Source organism: Falco punctatus (assembly GCF_963210335.1).
Source record: "Falco punctatus genome assembly, chromosome: 5".
Taxonomy (NCBI): Eukaryota; Metazoa; Chordata; class Aves; order Falconiformes; family Falconidae; genus Falco; species Falco punctatus.
Window position 1 is genome coordinate 16,155,105 of NC_137584.1, and position 20,407 is coordinate 16,175,511.

Sequence of the window (20,407 nt, forward strand, 5' to 3'; positions counted from 1 at the left end):
TACTTCAATGAAATAACTGGGATAGAATACTATCTTAGAGGAAAAATTAAAACAGTGATTATCTAAACTATCTTCTGTGGATCTGGTTTTAAAGATCACATCTTAAAATTGCAAGACATGGAACAGTTTAATGAATTTTCCTATTTCTTTTTTTCTTCTTTTTATGTACAAATACCATCATTTACATCCTTGCTTTTCTCTAACATCTTTAGAGATAGTTTCCTCAGGATTTTTTTTTTTTTTTTTAACGCATGTAACTTCTTAATATTTCCAAAAGCATGGGGATACAGAAAAAAGTTTGAAGATCATTGTACTTCAAGTTAGGATTATGAAGTATATCTGCCTCCAATACTGTGCATATATCACATGTGTTTCTGGAAAGGATGGAATTTTACTTAATCAAGACTTATAATGAATTACTTTGAATATGTTTATATTTGTGAATGTTAGTAAAAATAAGAGTTCCTTTGTTGGTGAGAGGAATTCAATTGCTTTTATATTTTAATATAAAAGCACTCTAAGGCAAGTGGACTTTGAAACAAGAGATAGCCAGAATTACTGATGGTAGGGAAGAAAATCTATAGATTTTTTTTCTGGGCATATGGCAAATTTTAAGTTCTACCCACATGTAAAGACACCTGGGTAACAGTCATTTCTGAAAATACAGCATTAGGACTTGAGACTAGGAAAGCTTCCTTTTTCCCTTCCCCTCCTTTCCTTTCTCCTCCCTTCCCTTCTCACATTCCCTGAGAAAGAAGTGTTCTTTTCCTATAGGGCTTTTCATCTCTGATTCTTTCAAAGTTCTCTCTGTGTCAGTGATAACAATTTTTCAGCAAAGCCTAGAGGTTGAAATCTGTTTCCATTTTTACTGAGATTTGTAGGGAACCACTGACCTTACTGCTAATCTTTTCTGAATTTAGGTACATAATAAAAGCTTAATAAAACAATAAGAGTTCAGTGATGTAACCTCAATTGAGATTTTTTTTTACATTTCAGTATAGAAAAAGAAAAATTGATCTTAAACATTCTTTTAAGAATTAACCTCAGCCTGACTGCTTATATCTGTATTTGATTTAAGGGGTAAGAACTATGCAGTTAACTATTATTTTTTTTTGTCTATTGAAGAGAGAAAAAAAACTTGGTATGATACTGGACAATTTGCTACATGGTTTCGATTCTGAAGGGCATGTTTCAAACTTTGTATTATGTAGTGCTTTAGTAGTTCCTCTGAAAGTTAACCTTGGAACCAGGTTTTTCAGTTCTTCTGGAGTTTGTGACTTCTGCAAGCCCTTTTCATATAGGTAGAGATATTTCAGAACTCTGTAGCAAATTCAACTTCCAAGTCTTACAGGCCTTCTCTGACACTATACACCTCTTTTGTATGTTGGGCATTCCCCAGATTAGCACACCTATCTCTGCATGAGTCCTCACAATATTTGCAAGAGGAAGAAGCAGTGCTAGTTTAGCGACCCTTACTGCAGTTTTTAGCTGTGTCCATATGACAGCTGGTAAACAAGCTTCACATGCTGACTTGATTTCTGTGAATGTGGTTATAACAGAGGTTCTTTTAGGCAATAAGACTATTTTTTTCTAAATGTATTTTAGTATTTTTGAATTTAAAATTCAAAACCTTGAGGTTTGCAATTAAAAAAAAGACATTAAGAACTTATTTATTAGGATCTTTAAGTGTGCTGCATTTGCTATGTTTATGTTTTCATTAGTGTATGTTAAAAAGAGGTAGGGGGGAAGACGTGAAGGAATTTAATTTTTTTTCCCCACATCATGCTTTGAAGTTGATATATCTATTATAATGCATATGTCTTAAGTTAATTCTGTCTAAAGTATGGATTAATTTTTTACTTCTAGTAATAGTTTACCTTTTTTATTCCTCCTTTTTTCTCAACCTCAACGTATCATACATTGGAAATAGAGTGCCTATCAGCGATACTGCGGTGTTGAGTTATAAACCTGACCACCTATAAAATGGTGAACTATTAATTCTTACAGTTTTTATTTAAGACTGCTGTAGAACCATGATGTTAAAAGATGGTTTCCTGTTGAATGCTGAAATCCGTAATACTGACTCATCCAAATTTCCTCAGTTATGTGAGATTTTTTTCACTGTAGCCTCACTGGATTTTTTTCCTTCATTGAATAGACTGTCTCAAGATCAAGTAAAGAACTATTAAATTCTGTTATTTATCTTCTTTCCACTTAAAGACAGTAGCTTCAGGAATTATATAAAATAATGTCATGACAACGACCTGGCAAAACCTCAGAATTTATACTCCTATGTGATCAATAGTCAAGGTGATGAACCTCAATAGCTCACATAAGTAAGAATGTAAGAATGACTTGGTTACCAATTCATCATTCACATTTTTCTTTCATTTGTTTTAATGTCTATGGCATTAAGACAATTATGATACAGCTCAAGAAGTTACTCACATTAACAGCATGCTATATGTATTAAAATTGCCAACTTCCTGTTCAGGAACAAAACCACCCGAATCCGTCAACCACAGTATACAGTGAGAGCTGTATCTGTCTTGCAAATAAATGGAGCGCTTCAGTACAGAAAGTTGTCTTTAGGCCACCTCTTGCTGATACTGAATTTACTTGAAAAAATACATCTCCAACAAACAGAAAAGGAAAATTAGAATTTATTTTGGCCACTGGCCTTCCTTAGGCAAAGGAAAGTATGCATGCACCAAGTTCACATGATGCAGCAGAATAAACCTCTGGAGCTCTGTCTTTTGCTGGAATACACTTTGTTTGGGTTTCTGGTATTTGTTTATGTTGCTACAGTATGTAAACTTGCTTCCTAGTATTCTTAAAATATTTAAAATACTACTCACTAATGTAGTTAAATAAGTATACACAATGATTAACTTCCTTTCAAGGTAAAGTGGAAGCTTTTCAAAGTAATGTATTCAAATATTATTTTTCTCCATCCTTTCTTCTTCTTCTTGCTCTCCTTAATGCGTCTTTTCAGTTTACAGTTTCTAACACTTTCATTGTCCACATTATATTTAGGTAAGCAGACATGGGTGGATGAATGAATTCTATATGAGTTGAATCTTCCTTTGCTTTACTTATATTTTGGTTGCCTCCGTGCGTATGATCAGTTTGCAGCATGTCTAGCCTGTTAATCTCAGTAACAGTCTTCTGGGAGAATAAAGTTCTGCATTTTCCATCATACTGTTTTGTGGAATATGAGAACTTGAAAGCATGTATGATCCGTCTTGGAGTTTTTCCACATCTTCCTCCTTCCTTTTCCCCTGTCTTGCTAGAAAAGGGAAAATTACCAGTGCTGCCACAAACTGTAATCTTAATAAAATTAGTTCGGAATGTGAGGAAAAAAATGTGTCTTTGAATAGCTTTGTTGAAATCAAGAAGAGAGGAGATCCCGAAATGTGGCAAGAGCTTAAGAACTTAGCTTACATTACTATCCAGTAGGACATAAATGCTGTGTAGAGACCCTAGCTTAACAAAAAGCAGAACTGAAAAAGCATGTGTTGAGTGTCTTTTCTGTAAGTGCTTTCTGATGTTTTGTATATAAACTCCTCTTCTTAAAATCGGAGACTGATTTAGAAAACCATCAAGATCAACTCTCTAACTTGGATTCACTTGTAAAAGCATCCTAAGGTTTACATTAAAAAAAGTTCAGTGTGTTATATGACTCAGTGTATTTTTCTTTAGCTGTTCCTGCAGGCACAGTGTATGCTAGATCATCAATTAGACCATTTGTTTCAGTTATTCTCCCATAAACTAGTATGGTTGGTCAGGAATTGGCACTGCTGGCATAGAAACTGTATGCACTGAATTTTGTTTTAGAATGGAACAAATTCTCTTCTATGTCTGCTTTATTATCTTCGGGGTTATGCTTGTCTGCCTACTCCAGGCTACATCCCCAACTTCCTGCCAGGGTCACAGGTGATATCTTTGTATCCACAGGACAGAAATGGCTGGGGACTCCCTTTTGAATGTCTGCCCGTTCTGTCTCTCCTTCTCTTCAAATGTGTACTAACATATCTGACACAGTACCACAGTGAAGAAGTTGAACAATAAATTTTTGGACACCATGGGACTGATTGGAATTACTGAGTTTTCATGAAGTGGAATGCTGCTGCTTTCCATCATTTGAAATGGAATTTGTGCTTTGTGGCATCCTAACACATTTATGAATCTTGACGTCCTGGAAAATACTAGTATATCCAGCTTCCCAGCTTCTGAAAACAGAGATCTTTTTGTCCTTGAAGTTTTTATAATTCAGAGACTCAGAGAATCGTGAAATCATTTAGGCTGGAAAAGACCTTTAAGATCATCAACTCCAACCGTTAACCCAGGACTGCCAAGTCCAACACTAAACCATATCCCTAAACACCACATCTACATGTATTTTAAACACCTTCGGGGATGGTGAATTCACCATCTCTCTGGGCAGCCTGTTCCAATGCTTCACCACCGTTTCAGTGAAAATTGTTTTCCTAATATCCAATCTAAACCTCCCCGGGTGTAACTTCAGGCCATTTCCTCTTGTCCCGTTGCTTGATATCTGAGAGAAGGGACCTACCCCCACCTGCCTACAACCTCCTTTCAGGCAGCTGTAGAGAGCAGTAAGGTACCCCTGAGCCTCCTTTCCTAGACTAAACAACCCCGGTTCCCTCAGCTGCTCCTCATAAGCCTTGTGCTCCAGAGCCTTCACCAGTTTTGTTGCCCTTCTCTGGACACGCTCCAGCACCTCTACATCCCTCTTGAAATGAGGAGCCAAAATGGATTATTCTAGGTACAGCCTCACTAGTGTCGAACACAGGGGGACAATCACTTCCCTTGTCCTGCTGGCCACACTGTTTCTGATACCAGCCAGGATGCTGTTGGCCTTTTTGGCCAGCTGGGCACACTGCTGGCTCATCTTCAGCTGGCCCTTTTCTGACAGGCACCTTTCCAGCCACTCCTTCCCAAGCCAGTAGTGTTATATGAGTTTATTGTGACCGAAGTGCAGGATCCAGCACTGAGCCTTGTTAAACCTCATGCAGTTTTTAAGCCTCAGCCCATTGATGCAGCCTGTCCAGATCCCTCAGCAGAGCCTTCCTACGCTCAAGGAGATCAACACTCCCCCTTCCAACTATGTGGCATCTGCAAACTTACCGAGGGTGCACTCGATCCCCTCATCCAGATCATGGATAAAGACATTAAACAGAAGTGGGCCCAGTACTGAGCCCTGGGGAACACCACTGGTGACCAGCCTCCAACTGGATTTAACGCCATTCACCACCACTCTTTGGGCTCGGCCATCCAGCCTGTTTCTTACGCAGCGCAGAGTGCACCTACTCAAGCCATGAGCAGCCAGTTTCTCCAGGAGAATGCTGTGAGAGACCGTGTCAAAGGCTTTACTAAGGTCTACGTAGACACCATCCACAGCCCTTCCCTCATCCACCAGGTGGGTCACCTTGTAGAAGGAGATCAGTTTTGTCAAGCAGGGGCTGCCTTTCCTAAAGCCGCAGTGGCTGGGCCTGATCCCCTGGTTGTCCTGCAGGTGCTGTTTGGTGGCACTCAAGATGATCTGCTCCATAACCTTCTTGGGCACCAAGGTCAGACTGACAGGCCTGTAGTTCCCTGGATCCTCTTTCTGGCCCTTCTTGTAGATGTAGGTAGATTTTTTACAGTATTTCTCCTGGGTTTTGGAGATCTTTCTTTTTTCAGTTCTTAAATTAGTGAGTGACTTAATAGTGTTGTATATGTATAACTGTGTAATATCGGTGCTGGAAACACACAGCAGGTAGGTGTAGATGGGGCCATGCCTTTAGTGCAGTGACTATTCTTTCCCTTTGCATGTTTTCCTAAGTTAAGATAGCTAGAAACTCATTCCTCTGTCAAAGGTGTAAGGATAGCTATATTACATGAAGACGCATTTTCTAATAGAAATAAAAATCAAATATTTGAAGGTATCTGAAAAAAATGGGAGTAAAATACACATTTCTAAATTAGCATCAGTAACTTCTAGCTTGAATTTAGTCCATCAGCAGTCATAAGTCAGTAAACACACAGGAGTGAAAAATGCATACATACTGTGATCTGCTGTTTCCCAGCTATGGATGATGTTCCAGTCAGGTCTCTTATTTTTTAGAATTATTTTTATTTGTAGCAAGTTGAGTTCACTAAAATATTTACTGACCTAGAGTTGAAGGTAAATGATACAAGTGTGTGCACAAATGTGGCTTCCATTTAATAGATGATGAAAACATTTTTCTGAGGTACAGATACAAAACCCAGGATTTATTTTAATTGTTGCAATTATTTACGATACACTTTTAAACTTGCCAGTACCCATTTGGTAGATAAATAATATTCTGAGAGTGACACTTCTTTCCTGGAAGTCTTCCTTGTAGTAAGCATCAAAAGGTTATTGGTGCTTTGACTTAAGGCTGCTGTTGTGATAATGACTTTGCTGTATTTTTTAATTTTATATTTACGTCTCTTGTTTTGTTTTCTGACCCTGTTTTAATCTGGAACATATCCGTAACACCAGATACAGGCAATGTTCAGATGAGCTAATAATGCTGACAGTAAGATACGACTTTCAGTTCATTAGCAGAATTCTTAAGTGAAAGGCGGAGATTCTCTTTTTTTCTCCTCAATGTTATGATAAGATTGATTTTAAATAAATCATGCATACATATATATACACACATGTTTTTTGTATGTATACGTTTCATAGGAAAGCAAATTCTGTGTATAATCTAACAAGTATTTACTGATCTAAACCTCAGCTAGCTGTATATGTTTTATTATACCAATTTTAAAGTCTTTGTAGGCTCTGTGAACTTATCTGCTTTAAATGTAGATCACTTTTTTTACTTTTATCATATTTTAGTCATATACTTTTTTTTCAAGACTTCAGAGTGGGCAGCTGAAGGTTGCTTTTATCAAAAGTATTTAAAAAAAATTAGGAAAAAAGCCACCAAACCAACCAGTTGAAGCTTCAGTTGGATATAGTTAGATGAGGATATTCTAAATTATTTTTACTGAAGCACCATTTTTGCTATTTAAAAGTAATTACTAAGTTATTGCTGTAGTAACTGCTGAAAGTTATCATGCCCTGTTTGCAGGGTAAGAAGTGTGGGTCATACAAATGATACAGAAGTTCTTGGACTTAATTTGAAAAAGCTGTTAAAACACCCATTTCACTGAACTTCAGCATTATAAACATTGTTCTGTATATTTTGGGATATTAAAGCTTAATCCATCACATTTGTAATGGATGGTTAATCATTGCTTTTTAATAATTTCAAATTAAAACATTTCAATACCAACACTTACTGCAGTAAAATAACTTCAGTTATACTAATAAAGCATTCACTCAATGAGATTGTGAAGTATTGACTCATAATCAACAGGATCATTATAAGATTTCTGAATACTTTCTTTCCAAATCTTTGCTTTTAGATAATGCCCTACTTTAAACATTGCTTCAGTTTTGTAGCAGTACAGGCTGCTTCTATATGCAGCTGTCATTTACCCAACACTTAAAACACCTTTATTAAGCAAACATGATATAAACTTGATTAGGTTATTCCCTGTAACCATTTCGTTGAGATTTGTGTTAGAAAAAATTCTGGTAAGAGTGGCAAGAAAAACAGTAACAATTCTTCAGGTACTGAAGTATTTGCCTTATGCATATCTCTTGAAATGGCCATAATACAGCATTGGTCTACAAGATGTTAGCAACTGCTTACACAGATGTGTTGCATCCATGGAAATGAAGTGAATAAATGATTCATCCTTCTAAACAGTGGGAGGTCATTTTATTTATTTTGTAAGTCAACATGCTTTTCTTTCCCAAGAGCAGGCAGATGATGAGGTGAGATATGATTTCATAGTTGAAAGTCCCAGCAGGCTCAAGGGAGCAACAATGCAGTGTTTCAAGGAAAAAAAATATTCTGATGTACCCTATTACTGCTCAGTTCTTCATTCCTTTACATTCAGATGCATAACTGTATAGTTCAAAGTTAAAAATAAATAAATAAAATCACTAGCTGAACTTTGAAATAATATTTTCCATTTAGGAAAAGCTATTAACTTTATATTTACAGTCACTGTAGCACAACTGTTACATAAATGCTATTTTTAAGTTTGGATTTTGCATTAAATTACATTTCTGCTCTGACTGTAAAGGACATTCATTTCTGCTAGTATAACTGGACAGGCTGTATGTCGTTCTGCACATCACGGAAAGCTGATGCACGGCTACAGCCATTCCCACTGCCTTAGTTCTGCAGTAATGCCTTTAGAAGTCTTGGAAGTGGCAGATGGTTAAACAATTCATGAGAACTGAACTTTTTTATTTTTTTTCCCTCACCCTGTCCTTCAGGTCCTAGTCAGAATTTCCTAGACTTAGAAACTAAAATTTTGAAATGAGCTGGGGAAAACCAAGGAGTTACATTGAGAGGGTTTTCAGGATAGACTGCCTTTGAAAAGTATAGGACTTCTGTTCTTTTTGCTGTTTATTGATTTTTTTCTGAACAGGCTTTAGGTTGGCAGAAAAAGCATGCTTCAGAATTTAAAAATAAAATCAAAGAAAAAAGAAACCCCACTGATTAATTTAAGTACCATTATAACTTTCTGAGGAAGGGAAGGAAGGTTTCCATCTGGTTAGTACAATCACATTGGCTTTTATTTTAAGAGTAAAATTTTTTTTCAATAGAAACATCATTTCAATTACACTTCAAATATACAACCTGAATCTGCAACTGAATAAAACTTCCGATCTTTCAGATTACTGCAGTAAGCCTGTATGACATCCTACCATGTGATCTAAAATTTTCTGTGACTAACACGAGGGGTATGATTGATTGGAGTAGTAAATGGGGGATTTTGCATGTTAACTTTTGGTCTCCTAAGATTTCCATTTTAAAGACTAAAGAGATCCAAAAATGTATGTGCATAGGTGTAGACCCATCAAGGAAATACTTAATGTTAGCATCTTAAACTCTGTTCTTTGCTGGACTTTATACTAGATTTCATACATTGCAATAGCTAGAAAGAATATTGTAACCTGGGGATCAGGAGGAGTTGTTTCTGAAATATTGATGAGTCTTTAGCATTATTTGTTGAAACAAATTTCTGTAGATGGATTGATATCAAATACACACACACCTTTTGTCTAGCTGTTCCTAGAATTGTCTGCTTTCCACTGAACAGGGATTTACCTGTCAGCTAGCAACATTTATTGGCAATGTCACCATCTTTCTTGATATAAAACCAGGAAATTCAGGTTTTTCCACTTTAATCAATATAGGATATTTGCAGATATTTTTGATACAGTTTTCTTTAGGTTCTTTTGAGCTTAGGTCTCAAATTAGGATGGTCTAGTTCTTCTATGGTTTCTTGGATTCTTTACTTGATACTCTCATCTTTCATATCACTCTTCTGAGTATACTAACGGTAATTTCAGAAAGTTAGGCTCTTTCCTGTTATTGTATGAAACAGAAGAGAAATTGCCTCTGAAAGTGTCATTATATGCTGATTATGAAGTTGATTATAAAAATACACTACATAACCAAAATACAATTCACTCTAAACTGTTTTCTCTTTGAGTTTAAAAAAGAATATCCAGATGTGAATCATCACTAGTTTTTTTGTTCATAGGCAAGATACCGGACCTCACTGCTGAACTTACTTCTCTTTCTTCATGTTCCAACACTTAACTTTGACTTAGAAAGAGCTAACAGTAGCAGTGTATAGGTTTTCTTAATTGCTGAAGCCCCAGGCTATGACCTACACAAAAATGCGTGGTTTACTAATACTGTAAAAACTTTTAAGTGTTTACAGTTTCCTGAATTGTTACTGAATCGAAAAATGTTTGCATTTAAATTTGTACAATATCTGACTTGGAAAGTGCAACACTACCCAGGGCATTTGCAGTGGTAATAACAGTTGCTTGAGAGTTAGTGTTGTCTTCAGGATAGCTTTCTGTTTTGTATACTTTCTGTTTTCTAATATAGGAAATAATTATGGTTTAAGATACACTAAGCATACCATAAGGTGTATTTATTGAATAGTCTAAACAAGACAGGTAAACATAAAATTGAAACAAAACAAACACACCGTCCAAGTATTTGCATATCAAGGGAATTAATGAGAGACTGCTTTTTACTGCCAGGATTCATAACTTACTTGTCATGTTACATACAGCTTTCTTAGTGTGATCAAAGCTCAGTCTCCAAATCAGCTAAAGTCTGCCTGGTGTTTTATTGTTTATAAAGCATATCAACCATGGTGCCTCACAGTGTTGATTTAATCTCCTGTCATTTTCTATTGAGCAGGTATCAAGTATGTCAGACTGTTGAGGTACAAATTTTCACCTAAAAAGAATAAAAGCATTTAGCATTTCCTATTCAGTACAACATGTTGGAATATATCAGGGAAGGAAGAACAGAACCTAATCAGCTATGGCTCACCTGGCCCTGTTTTTTAACTGTCACGTTTTCATGTAAAATCCATTGATAATTTGTGGAAAAAGTCCTGGAAGCTGGGATGGAAACTAGTAGTCTGTTCTGGCTGTTCTAATTGCAGAACTAGAAATCTGGATGCTTTCCTCTCTGAGTATTTAGTGCTCTTTTCTGCAAATCTAAGTCTGTGATGATAAGAGATTTTCTATCATTGCAGAGTACTTAGAAACAGCCTACAGCAAGTGCTAGAGGAGATGGTGTGGCTAAATATTGTCCAAATGAAGATAATTAAAGACAACAAATTCTGAAACTCTGGCAGGCTAAACATAAAAAATAAGGCAGGTCACAAAGGCTTTGAAGGAAAACTGGCCAAATGTGACTAGTCTAATGATACATTTTTCTTCTGCATTTCAAGAGTAGGATGTCAGTGAGCAAGCCCATAAGGTTAATAGATAAAGGTAAAAAAGGAGTAATGGAGAAGCCAGGGCCACTACAGAGAAACCGAAATCAGTCTTTACATCTTTACACTCTTTATGCTGTCTTCACTTAGAAGAAACTGAGGAAGCATTTAGGCTGGATCCCTTCTTTGAGCCTGAGTCTTCAAAATATCTTTTGGAAAAGAAACTACATCAATGATAGTTGAATAAACTGAGAAAATGAACAATAGGAATTTTCTTTGTCTTCAAAGTCAGTTTTAGGCAAGACATTAACTGTGATGCCAGGAAAGGTTTTAGGAGAGCTCCAGGAAACTACAAGCCATAAGACTGATGTCCTGCTGTATCAGCTAAGGTAATAGAAATAATATTTAAGAGTAGAATTGATGAATATCTAGCTAAATATGACCTAGTTAAGAACACTCAACATGTCTGGTCTTTTTTAAAAAAGAAATTGTACCCTAAAACCTGTTGGAAGACTTAGAAAATTTAGCTATCATGTGGATAAGGGATTGATGGAAGCTAAGTTTCTAAAAGGCTACTGCTGAATCCCATAAAACAGACTTCTAAGGAAAGTGAGCAGCTAAAGGGTAGGAAACAGTAAACCAGTAAATGTTTATTGCAGCTGGAGATCAGCAGTGAAATTCTACAAGCTGGTAAGTTCTTTAATGCCCTGAAAATTAAATAAACAGTGCAATGAAAAACAGTTCACTGATGAAATCAAATTAGTCAGCTGAAGAACTGTTGAAGAAGGAGCCTTATGACACTATGGGAGTGTATTATGAAATGGCATAATGAAATTCAGCATATATCTGAAGGGGTGCACAGGCACAGAAGGAAAATAGAAAAGGTGACTCAGTTTACAGTGACAGACTAAGGAGCAGTATTTGGGGTTCATGCCTGATATTTGTATGAGTGTCAGCTCAGTGCTGAGTAATTATAAAAAAAAATCCCAAATCAAGTGTTAGGAATTATTAAGAAAATAAATGGGGGATTCTACAGCATCACAAATACAGCATAGATGTTCATATCTTGAATACTGTGTGCAGTTTTGATTTTCTGTCTCTTTTTAAAGAGCTATAATGGAATTGGGCATGATCAGCAAAGAATATTGAAGTTACTAGTGTGAAAACCATCAAAGCAACATTTGAGCTGAAGAATAACAGGAGACTAGCAGAGACATTTGTATTTGATCTGTTCTTGCCTTTCCAGAATCATTCATTTTAAATACTTCTGGAGAATGGGGACTTCTGAAATCAAACAATAAGGCTATTGTTATGTTTCCTGTGACAGAATTTGGACTTCCATCCTCATTTGGACAGAATTCTTGATTAGTTGTCATAAACCAATATTAAACAAAAACACAAGAATAAACCCTTTTTGGCTTATCTTCTTAGTGCAATTCAATAGTTGATTTATTTTACATTGAAATGCCAACATAGCCTGGTGCTTTTATAGTAACGTTTTTTTAATAGTTTTTTATAGTTTTGCCTCTACTTTAAAGAAGCTTAGAAGTTTTCCAAACTGTTAATCTTTATTTCTAATACTTAGTCACTTCCTTTAAGATCCTTGCAACACTGCTCTGAACAACGGTTATATTACCCTTCTCCATCCCTCTCCTAACATTTTTTTTTTTTTCATGTGTAGTGCAAAGAAGCTGTTAAATCAGTTGAATTCCATTCCTAGGGACAACTTCTGAAATGAGGAATTTACAGAGAAGGGCATATGGCTTCTTTGTCTTGCATGTTGATTTTTGTTTTCTTGCAGCCCCTGGAGTAGAAGTTTCCAGGCTAGACATATGTTTTGCAAAAACTTGGAATAAGTGTTGCAGGAGACGTGCTCTTAACCAATGCGATCGTAAACTGAGAATTGTGTCATGGAACCTGGGAGTTATATAACCTTTGATTTCTAAAAGCTCAGTCTTGAGAAACAGGGCTTAAAATTTTTGCCTTCTTGTTAGAGCAAGACTGCAATAATTGTCCCAAATCTTGAAAGCTGTTGAAATACAATTAATGCCAAAAAAACCTCACTTTGTCTTTCTCTGCAGAAAATCCTATAGAATAAGTTTGTTCAGTGAAAGAGGAATACACAAAGTTAACTAAGGCAGAGCTAATGAAACAGCTGTACTACACTGGAATTTTCAATGCAAGTTTGGTCAGTTACAGTCACAAATTAAATATGCCAATTAAGTTTTCTTTTTAAATCAGCAACAAGATACAACTATCAGTGTCAAGTTGGAAAGTTGCAGTAGCTACGCTGTTTTAATGATTTATTCTGAAATTGCACTTGACAGTTGAGGTGAGTAAACCTTGTTACATTAATCATAATGAGCATTTTGTACTCCCTCAGGCTGATTAGAGAACTATAGATGAAAAGGGCTGAATCTGTTCTTCAGGGTTTGGGGATTTCTACCAGATTCACTTGGAAAATGAGGAGCAAACATAACTTTTAAAAGGGATTTTTGTAATAAATTTCTTCATTTTAGTATTGAGAGGGGAGGCTTCCTCTGCCATGTGTTTTGCTTTTAACGTCATCTAAAATAATATGCAGCTCCTTAGGCTGCAATACTTAGACTGAGATCTGAAGTGTATGCTTACATTCATAGTTAGGAATGTAAGCAGTACAAGTGTCCACACCTAAGAAGACCGAGTCCTGTATGCCCACTCTTACAGGATTTTTGTGTGTATCTTGTATTGAAAAGCTAATGACTTCCAGCTTGCCCCTTGTGTTTATTTCATATGTTTCTGCTTGTCACCAGACTATAGTGCCAAGCTATTTACTCTTTCTTTGTAAGCCTTAAAACTCCTTTACTCTGAAATCTTTAGTGTTTGCTTGCTTGATCAGAGTCCATTAATTGCATATTATGGGTAACAGTAGTTTCACATCTTTCATAGGATGGGTAGGAAGTATCCTTGTAATCTAATCGTTGACAGGCAGAAGGCACAGATTTCAGCTCTTTTAGGTTGTAAATCACCTAAAATCCAGGGATTCTAATTAGCTGAATGCATGAGCAATTGAAGCCAAGACATCTGCACAGTAATGAGTCTTGTTTCACCCCTCAAATAGGTATGAATGCAAAAGTGCTCAGGATGTCAGTAGTTCTAGGGCCACACAGTAGCAGAACACAATTACTAAATCTCTTGGGTTGGGGAAAAGGTATCAGTACTTTGTGACACTGGCTTTGTGTGTGGTGGGGAAAAGTGTAGGAAGCCCTAATCATCTTGTTCATCACTATGACATATTTCTTGAGGTACCACTAAAGTTTGATGCCTATCAGAAAAGTACAAATTAACTTGAATTTGGCTTCAATTCAGTGTTGCATTGAAATAGCACTTTAAGTGGAATGGTTTATTTCACTTAACATAGAATACTGCTTTAGGCTTGGAAAATACAGGACTTTTATAAGCATTGAATATCTGCTATATAGACTTACATTTGAAGACAAAATTCTTCTTTTGCTAGGGGTCATTGAGAGATTTGTAAGTACCTCTGTGTTGGTATGCAATACAGCTTTGGTCTGTATTTGTCATTTCTTTAATGTTTCATGAATGCTCAAATTCTTAATAACTTATTTTCATAGGAGTTTCTTTTGTTTTTCGTTATTCATGGAAAAAGTATTTACAGGTAAACTAGAACTATCTGGGAAACCTAACTATCTTAGCAGAAAACATGGAGATGCCTCCATAACCCCAAGAAAGCATTCAGCAACAGCTCTTGCCTTTCTGGATCCAGAAGGCATTGTTTTAACATGGAAACTGCTACTTCTGAAGACCTACTTCGCAAAAAACTCTAAAACCTGCAGCAAATTTCCGGCAAAGATTGTTCCTGCTGTATGTCCATGCAGCCTTGAGAGGATTCAGCAGGGAGCAGTAGAGGGAAGGTGAAAAATGAAAAGAATGAAACTGAGGTTATGCAAGATTCTAGGTGGAGAAGAGAATAAGAAAGCTGGATCATGGAACGAAGTGTAGAAACAAGAACTGGCTTTGTGGTGGAAGAAAATGCAGGGACTGAAAGACAGAGAATAGGTGCACGAGGGATGGAATGGGGACAGGGAAGCAGGGGCTTGTAGTGGAGTGCTGAGCTGCGAATACTCCTGAGTTGCAATAATCATAGGAAATGGCAGGACAGAAAAGACTCATTTGAACAGGAAGCATGAAAGACAAGGTAGGAGATCCAGATAGGACCGTTTGTACAACATGGCTCTTGTGATATATTTTGGCTTTTATTTCTTTTCATATACCTTTGTTCCATTTTTCTCTTCTCTGTGATCATGGCCAGATTAACTTTTACTTAATAGAACCAATGCTAAATGCATGGCCTTATATGGATATGTAATTTTATAGAATAATATTATTTATGAGGTTATGCAATCTATTTTTTTAGTCCCTTTTCCTGAATTTTCTTCAAAAATGTAATGTCTACTGGAGTCTACTGATAGCTTGGAACAATAAGTATAGTCATTTCTGCAAATACAAATAGAACACTTACTCCATGACATATTTTCTAGTGAGAATATATTAACATGCCTACTGTTTTGCCAGGAGGGTGAGCAAGTACTGTTCTGCTGGTATTAATTAGAAGGTGAGCAAGAGGCTGAGGATGGGGACAGAGTCTCAGTGTAGGAGAGAAAGTTGACACTGCTTTTTTTTCTAGACTGGCGAATAAAGACTTCCATCATACCATGAGGTAAAATAAGGACACAGTAAACCTAGAGATTCTGTTGCTTTAACATGGATGGAGGACTTTGTGTCTTTTTATGTGAAGTAGAATTACGGCTGGAGAAATGAAGGACAGGCTACTTGAAAACATAGTTGTATAATGCTTGGTCTTATAATACCAGAGTCTCTCTGGAACTAAGTTTTATAATTATGTAAAGGACTATGAATTTTTACATCCTCTACATCTGACAGCAAAAATCTTTGTGTAGTCTCTACTGAGTCCCTTCAAGAATACCTTACTGTCAACACTAAAGTGCAGCTGTGTCCCTGCTCCCTGCTTTTCTCAGATACCTCTCTCTTTTACTGTGATGAACTCCTTGCTTGCAGTGTATCTCATGCTCAGTTTATCCCAATGAGTAGGTTTGCTTTTGAGGAAGGACCATTCTCCTTCCCCAGCCTGCGGTTTTTCTGCTCACCAGCGGTGCAGTAGTCAGGCAAAAGCAAATGGGTATTTCCTCTTTTCTGCTGAGAGTCATCCTTCTAAAAGTAAACTGTGATCAAACAAAAATAATAAAGCCTCTGTCATCACTAAGTTAATCTCTGCATTTCAAAGAGTCTGTCCTTGAACACAGTAAACTTAGGTTAGACTCTTGGAGGTGGAGAGGGAAGGGAGAGAAAGTGAATGTCAAGGAAATAGGATAAATGTTCACTGACTTAAATTAAAAGAGCTGGTCATGTAAGCAATCTCCAGGGAAAATACTGCAAAATACAGGACCTGGAACTTAAAATAACTCTGGGGATCTTACAGAGTTGAATGTATGAAAAAAATTGCATAGTGTTTTGACTTACAACAAGCTGTGGGTTGAACCAATATATTTCTCAAGACAATATCCTCAGTGCTATGTATTCCTGAAGTCAGTGAGGATTAGCAAGTGCTTTATCAGCTCACAAACTTACTAACTAGATCTAGTGAGTGTGTGGGTTTCGGGGGCAGATAGGGTGGGAATAAAATGACAGGGAAAGAGAAGGTAGCCTGGGCTTCGTAGACTCCCTTTTCTCACTGGTTTACTCAGCATTTCTATCCCTTCTCTCTTTTTATAAAAAAACCCCATGAATCTCTTTGTCTTCTGCATCTCTTTGTCTTCTGCTGCAACATTTTTGATTAAAAGTTAATAAATTTATTCATAGTGGTGTGCCTTAAAATCCCATCATTTCTGATATTGATGAAACAGTGGCCCTGTGGCAAATAAACAAGTGATCCTACTTCAGGAGTCAGCTGAATTGGTTTTTGCTTTGAAGTACGTTTTAACATCAGGGCATGAGTGTATGCCATCCTTTGTGTGATAATGCTTCAAAATGTAACTGTTTGTAAAATACCACAAAAACCTATTCTCCCCCAAGATGGAAATGTTGCTGTCAACAACTTAAAAAAAAAAAAAAGCCCTGCCAGATTGAAATTGTTGTAAGAGAGACAGCAGTTAATTTCAGAGCTATGAAATATTGATATCTATCCTCTAAGCTTGAGATCCAGCAGAAAGTGTGATCGTATTCTGCTTTGTTAATATCCATTGACTTTATGGAAAGTCAGTGAATATAACAGTAGAACTTGATCAGAGAAGAATTGTCTAAGTGGTCAGATTCTGTTTGTACTGGCATATGGCTCTATAAAGGATAAACTGCCATTTGAGCAAAAAAAATCCACTCACACGCTGATTGAAAAAAGCACAGTAACTGCACCTGAATAGAGCTTTTAACTATTCGGGTTTTTTAATACAATCTTTTGAGTGTGCTACTTGTATAACGTTCAGTTTGAAGAGACAGTAAGATTGCTTGTAAGTGGTCAGCCAACCAGTCACTAATACCTATTTTACATTGCTCAGGAAGTGATACAATTTGTTTTGTTTTGTTTTGCATTTCAAACGTTTGTGCATTTCCAAGGAGATTTAATTATTCATGTTTCAAACTGACTGGCTGAAATATGGTACATAAATGAGAAAGAATTAAGAAGATGTCAGTCTTAGTTGACAAGTAAGTTATATTGTTTGACAAACACAGTAAAATTCTATTGAAAAGAACGTGAAGCTGCAAGGGCTTTTTTTTTGTTCTTTGTGACTTTATAACGACCGAATTTGCAGGCAGCATCTCCCTTTTTAATAGAATCCAAAGAACACAAGAAAACCTTTAATATATGCTGACTTTATTTTTAACCCATTTTTTACAAGGGAAGAAGAAACAAACTTATCTTCTTATAGTTGCAATATCACATTCTCTGAACGTTCTAATTTGCTGATTGCTTAAAGCAGAAGTTGTAATTGCAAGCAGTAGTGATCTTTCACAATAGCAGTATGAATTAGAAAATGAATGCTCAAGCATATGTAGTTCTTACTATTCTTTTAATCTATATGAGATGATATTCTTGAGTCTAGTAGATCTCAGAATCTTTGTAATATAAATGGGCATCAACTAATATGTGATAACTTATGGCATGTGATGTCAAAAGTATTTTCAAACATAAGTAAACTTGCTAGTATGCCTGTGTAAGAGTGCTTTGCAGATTTAAACTTCTGAAAACTAAGCCATTCTGTATCTATATCATATCTGTAGTTGCATAGGTTTTAAAAAACAACAGTATTAGCAAAGGAATACAAGTTGAAATGTATTTAGGAGAATTTTTCAAACCTTTTAAAATCTACTTCATATAAGGCATGTAGCAACTCTGTTAATCTAAGTGACAGATTTCAGTTCACCACTCTTTTTCTCAGAGTACATCCTATCATATTTTTAAAAAATATATTTTAAAGCTTAATGTATTTGAGAATAGCCATGCAATTGCTTAGTAACAGAAAGAGGTGAGGTTAACAGGGAAGTCTGGGGGATTTTCACCTTTGATTCCTTCTAGAAAATTAAACATGGTTCCATGCAGCCAGTGGACATAGTGTCACATACTGCCCTGAATATTCTGTACTTCTCTGTTGCACTCAGCTAGCTTACACTTCCTACAATAGAGAAGAATATTCATAGAGAAAGATGTGTCATAATGATACTGAGCAGCATCTGAAATACTGCAATTGCAGTACTCAAGCAACAGTTTTCTGGTTGCAAAGGTACAATGTAGAAATGGAGCTGATGTACACAAATTGTTAAAATTCCTTATGCCCCTTGCCTGTGGCAGACAGACCATTATTCTGACTGTAGTATGAAATATTTAAACAGTCAACTAATGAGTCACCCATCTTGGAGGGTAAGTTTCTAAACACAAGACTGGCATAAACTATATTAAAATAGGCTGCTAAGCTCTGCTGATTTTGTAAGTGAGGTGAGAGTATTACCAGATTGGAAAACATGGTTTTAACCTGTGTGGTTACAGCTAAAAAGAACAGTAATTATGCTTAATTAATAGTGGAACCAGTCAGTCTGCCTTTTACTTGAGTTGCAGGATTAAGTTCTTACATATCCAGGAGTGCTTCAGAAGAAGTGACATTTTTGGAAATCCTTCTTTGAAAAGGGCATAAAGTTGTGAGAAGTAAACTTAACCATACAAGTAATTTCAAATTAAGACTTGAAGTTGAAGGGTTTTTCATTAAAAGGTTGAGAAATTACACAGGGAGCCAGGGCTGTGTAAATGAGGCTGACTGTGTTTCATGGAAAGGTAGCTAGAGTAGTCGGGAGGGATTTGGAATACAAGGTTGTGGGGAATCCAAAACCAGCACAAAATTGGGCAGAAGTAGTGCTGCCAAGGGGCTTAATGTGCTGGTGTATATTGAGCAGGAACAGTGGAATTAAATTATTGTTAGAGCCTGTAACAGGAAAATATGGGGGACTGACGGGCTGGGTAGCAGCTCAGTTGAGAAGAACCTGGTGGTCTGCAAGCTGAACGTGAGCCAGCAGCGTGCAGAGGCACAGTGCTGGTGTGTTTCCCTTGTTCTTATGCCGTCACTCTCGTGGCCATGCTCCTGCAAATCCTGATGGTGTCATTAAAGTGGACTTTCACAGGAAGCAAATGCCAGTGGAATGCAAATGACCTCTTCTTTCCCCCTTTTCCTACTGTTGGTTGTATCTTCTGGTTTACATTAGGGAACCCAATAAAATGCATATGCAAAGTTTAACCACTTAGTGTGCAGCACCTGTCCATGTCCAAAGCATGTTTCGTTCAATACTAAGAGTATCATAAGAGTGAACAACTAATAGGGAGTTTGAGCATGTCCCGATGAGAACTGCATGGCTATTGTGGTAAAGCTTATGCACCAGAGAGGATGTCCAGGGAAAGAAGTTTGTCTGGGCTAAGTCTGCAGTCTTGGAGGTAAAATTTTCAGATATGTACCTAATGCTCTGGATTCTGTCCATCACTCTGCAGAGTCCAAGTATTTGTGCAGTGTTTCCCCCTACCTTTGGAGCTGTGGCTTCTTAGTGCAGTGGTGGTTATACGAGAGCATTCCTTCAGCTTGCGGAGTACACAGGAACTATTTCAAGAAAACAACTGGAATACAAATGCAATACTGCTTTCAAAGAAAGACCAGCAACTGCAACTTCTTCATTGCACAAGTGAGGAAAAATTGTTGATTTGTTAATTATCTTTTCCTCTGTACCATTGTTAAAGGCATTTCATAAACTTTATGCTGCAAGGTAACGGTTGCAAGCATATTTTTCAAATAGTGAGTATACGTTTTTTATGGGCTCAGGGCAGTTAATCAAGCATAAAGCACTGCTGAATCACTTTGATTGCACACTGAACTCTAATGTTTGGTTTTCATCTTCCCAAAGACAACTTTTAATAGTTAACCATAACAAATCCTAGGAGAGCAGAACAATACAGGTTGACTTAAAAAATTAAAAATTGTGGGAATAATAAGAACCTAGTGCA

General features: G+C 36.7%; 1 protein-coding gene across 5 annotated transcripts in view; it reads left to right on the plus strand.

Moving 5' to 3' along the window:
- The window catches only part of EYS (eyes shut homolog), a 1,034,174-nt gene that overhangs the window by 659,178 nt on the left and 354,589 nt on the right, over nt 1-20,407 (plus strand). The gene's annotated exons all lie outside the window — the stretch shown is intronic.